This window comes from Erithacus rubecula, assembly GCF_903797595.1.
Source record: "Erithacus rubecula genome assembly, chromosome: 23".
Taxonomy (NCBI): Eukaryota; Metazoa; Chordata; class Aves; order Passeriformes; family Muscicapidae; genus Erithacus; species Erithacus rubecula.
In genome coordinates, this window is record NC_136675.1 from 2,296,316 (window position 1) to 2,301,280 (window position 4,965).

The following is a 4,965-nucleotide window of genomic DNA, read 5'->3' on the forward strand; positions in this document are numbered from 1 at the left end:
GTAATACATTCTTAGTGCAGACTCCTGGGTTTCTATGGTGGTTTGTCCTGAGCTGATGAGAATTTTTTTTGAGGCTTGGTGATAATTCTCTTTCCAATTTCTTGAGAATGCTGCTTTCGGTCCTGGTAAGGATTCTTTTTCCAGTCCTGGTGAAGATCCTGCTTCCAGCCTCGGTGACAATCTGACAATCTTGTTTCCAAGCCTGATGAGGATCCTGTTCCCCATCCTGAGCAGCTCCTCTGCAGCTGCAATTCCCATCCACATACCAGAGCAGTTCTGGCACTGCCTGGGTGTCTCTCACTCCAAAGGAAGTTTCTGTTGTTTTTTTGCTGCTTTCCCTGCAGTAGGACATTAGAGGCTGGACTGGGAGGAGGATGGACAAAAGATAAACTCCCATCCCTGCTTGGATTTAAAATGAACCCCCAAACTATTTAAAGCTCAGGCTTTCCCAGAATTTTAAAGTTGGATCCACCTTGATAATGGTTCTTTGGTAATTCCAGGTCCAGCTGGGATATGGGACAATGGTTACTCCCCCTCCCTGCAGCAGGGAGTTCACAGAACTTGCAGACTCTTTTCCTTCTCTCCCCACATCATTCATCCCCTCCATCCCTCCACTTGGACTTTTTGAACAATTGTGAAATAACACAATGAGGCATCAGTAACATCTGCGACGTACTTTGATATTCACAGAGGAGAAAGTGGTTCCAAAATCACTGATTTTCCTGGTTCTCCTTTTAAATCATCCCTGTGCTGAATCCAAGGTGGGGGTTCAGAATTCCTGATGATGCAGGATGAGAAGTGGGAAGGGGCACTGTGGTTATCCAGCCCAGGGCCTGCAGCAGGGAGTGTACAGAACCTGCAGACTCTTTTCCTTCTCTCCCTGCACCATTGAAGGAATTCTGATCCCTCCACTTGCACTTTGTAAAGAGACAATTCTGGAATAACAAAATGAAGCATCAGTACCAAAGTCAGTAATTTTCCTGGTCCTTCTTTCAAATCCTCACTGGGTTGAATCCAAGAGGAGGGATCAGAATTCCTGATGAGAAGTGGGAAGAAGGCTGGAGAGCCCCAGGTGCCTCCTGCAAGGCTGGCTGGCTCCTGTCACTCTTAACCCCCTGGAGAAAGGAAAGCAACTCCCTCCCTACTCCACCTAAATGATTTTACACTCACCCCCAGCCTTTATTTCATTCTCCTGCCCATTCACTATTTTAATTATGGGTTTTTTTTCTCCCCCTCCCTGGGCAGCCAAACCTCTTGGATTTTGCCTTTCGGTTGGGTTATTTCGGGAGCTCATTAAACGCCTGGGTCACGTGCTCGTTATTAGAAAATGAAAACAACTTGGTGGCTGTGCCACGGGAGAGGCTTCCTGGTGAATTACCGGAGTTAAGCAGTGGCTTAACAGCTTGAGACTCCTGGAACATTAGGCAGGGTTTTTTTAGACCTTTAATGCATGGCAGATTACGCCGCTTCCTGCTCGGAATGGTTTGAGGTTGTTGTCTGTGGTTGTGTTAATGGGGATGCTGCAGGGGGATAAGGCAGGAATTACAGCAGGGCCTGGCTGAGGACAAGGGCTTGAATAAAGGGAGGGGAAACCAAGCCACGAGCAAGGCCTGTCCAGAGTAGAATCGTGGTGGGATCCACCAAACTTCAAATATTGGTGTCAGACCCGGAGAAGTCATTCCTTGGGAAGGAGCTGCCTCCTCCCCTCCCTGCTCTCCTGCCAGCTGAGATCACCCAACGCCCCAGTGCCACTGGGAGTGCTGGGGAGCCCCAGAACCTGCCCTGAGCAGCAGCAGAATCGGTGGGGAGACAGAGGAGAGGAGGGATCAATAACCAAACACCCTGGAGACTAGAGATCAATAACCAAACACCTGGAGATGGGGGATCGATAACCAAACACCCTGGAGATGGGGGATCAATAACCAAACATCCTGGAGATGGGGGATCAATAACCAAACACCCTGGAGATTGGAGATCAATAACCAAACACCTGGAGATTGGAGATCAATAACCAAACACCCTGGGAGCTGCAGCCTCAGGGAGGTTGGGGACTGAATGCTCTGTCCCTGAGTGTCACCAGGGGACAGACCTGAGGGACAAAATTTTGCAGTGCAGGGACTGCAACAAAGCTTCTCTGGCTGTCCTTGCTCTGCTGTGACATTCTTTATCTCATAAGGGCAGATTGTGGGGGTTTATATCAGTTTTTGGTTAAACAGACAAAAAATGTGTCTGAGCTGAAAAGGTTGCGGGTTCAGGGAAAATTCAACAAGAAAAACTCTCTGAAACTCCCAGTTTTCTAATCTGAAACTGGAATTTGTTGTGATTTGCTCATCTTTTGGTATCAGATGGTAACTTTGGAGCACAGAAGTAACAATCCAAATATTTGCAGAGGTTTGCTCTTCTTCAGTTGGTTACTAAATGTTCATTTGGGTGTGCAGATGAGCTCAGGGATCTGCATCTTAACATCAGAGAATGGCTTAAATGGCTTAAAATCAGGGAAATGGGAACCCCTTTCCCACGTGTGGGACGCATTTTGCTGTCACAGAAAGTGCCCATCCCTGGAAGGAATAGCAGGAAAAAGGAAAAGGGCAGAGAGTTGTACAAAAAGAGGTTGGTACCATGTGGGCTCTGGTTTCTCAGTGATTTTTATTTGCCTTTGCTGGACTGGGCCTCCTTCAAACAAAATGAACCAGGCTGAGCTGTCCAGAGAAAATTGCCTGCCCTGGATCCCTGTCCAAAATATCTCAAAATTGGCTTAAAGAGAAACCCTTGGGTGGTCCTTGGGATCCCACCTCGGGTTTGGGCTCCTTGGGATCCCCTCTTGGGTTTGGGGTTCCCTCTTTGGGATCTCCCCTTGGGTTGGGTCTCTTTCTTCCTCTAAGGAAAAGCTGAGCTTAAAATTTTATTTTATGAGCTTAAAGCAGGGCTGGGATCATTAGAAAGTGAATAAAATAAAACTGGATCCCTGGAGAGTCCCAAGCCAGGTTGGAGCAGCCTGGGACAGGGGGAGGTGTCCCTGCCATGGCAGGGGTGGCACTGGGTGGGATTTAAGGTCCCTTCTAACCCAACCCATTCCATGATTCCATGATAAACATTCCCCTGTGCAGCAGCTCAGCCCTTTCAGGGCTCCTGGCAATGCTGGGACAGGCTGGGGTCAGGGATCAGTGATGGCAATGGGAGGCAGAGCCCTCCACCCCCACACAAACTCCATCAACCAAGCTCTGGTAGTTTCTGTCATTGAAGGTCCTTTTCTAATTTTCAAGGAAGACTCAAACAGCTCATGCCACTTCTCCATCTGAGACCTGGCTGCTCAGGAGGCAGCAGCTCCTTGACCCCAAAATCCAGCCCTGAGCAGCACCCAGGAACTCCTCAGCATCTGGACCTTCCCACCCTGCTCCTGTGCAAGCCCATCCCAGCTGCAGGAAGGAGAGGGACCAGCATCCCCTGGTTTGGGCAGAGCCTCTCAGGGCACTGGGAGTGCTCCCAGTTCTGTCTTTGGGCTGTTCCCTGCTTTTCTATTCTGGTTTGAAGGACAGGTGTCTGCTAAGAAAGGCAGGAGCCTCTCTTGAAACAGAGAATGTAAAGCCCCTCCCTCCAAATTATTAAAATTCTGAAATGAAGGGGCTCTCAGGCAAAGATATGGGAATTAGGAATAACAGTTCTTTACTAGGAAAATTAAAATAGAAATGCAGTATTACACAGAACAATCCCAAACCCTGCCAGAGTCAGAATCCAAGCTGACACCCGTCAGTCAGTCAGGGTGGTGGCACAGTCCCATTCCATGGTGGCTGCATCCTCCTGCAGTGGCAGATGTGGTTCAGCTGGAGCAGTGCTCCTGGAGAAGGTGCAGTTTCCTCTGAAGCTCCAGGGATGATGTGGAAAGGTCTGGCTTTCCTCTGGAATCCAGTGGAAAGAAGGTGCCTTGGTGTCCAAAATCTCAGTTTTTCTCTGGGTAGGAAAGGCTGGGCTCCTGCCCTGGCTGGAGCATCTCCCAGTGGGATGATGGAATTTTATCAGTCATGCACTGGGACTCACTGGCCATGAACAGGAGATATCTCCTGGAGGGAGGATGGGCTGTGGGAAGATAAAGATGATTGCCCAGCTGGTTTAAAGATGGCCCATTAGCAGATAATGTGTGCCAGGAGATCAGGGGCACTGCCACACCCGGGTCAGCAGATGGGGACAGAACACACAGCCCTGGTCACATCCTGTATTGCCACCCAAGACATTTTGTCACCCCTTTTCCCTCTCCTGTTATCCTCTGCATCCCCCCAAGCCTCAGACTGTGACCCCAAAGCCGTGTGGCACCAGGAATTTGAGCTGTGGGGCTGGGTGAGGGTCCAGGAAGGCTGCAGAGGAATTGAACCCAAAACTAGGCTTGGCCTTGGTGTCTTCATTTCTGATAAAGAAAGTGCAGGAAGAGAAGCAGTAAAATGAACCAGTCCCTTGTCTTTTTGCTCCCAAGAGTGTTCCTGAAGCAGCAATTAAAAGGAAATGCAGCTCCCTGCTCCTTGCTGAGCAGGTTTGAGGGGTGCTTTGAAAGGGAAAAAGCCAAACCTGTGGTATTTCTGTGGGTCCCTGTCATTCCTCACAGGAGAAACCCCATTAAAAGTGGGAAATCCCATGGAAGGATCAGCCTGATCCTGCTGTGCTCTGCACTTTAGGGATGGATCCTGGGGAAAGGGGCAAGGCTGCCTGTTGGAAACATTCCAGAGATTTAAACAAGCCCTAAACTCCTCCCTCCACTTCTGTCCTTCCCCCTCAGAGCTGGTGTTGTCACAGGAAAAGATCCACAAGGAAGTTTCAAAATCTTCTTCATGCTGTGAAATTTTCACCTCATTATTTGTTTTCACGGGAGAAAAAGAAGGAGGAATGAGCTACACAGGGATTATCTCTGACCTCTGAAATAGAACCTGGGGGTGCCAGCAGCACATCCTGCCTGGAACAAGGGGAAAACCAACAGCT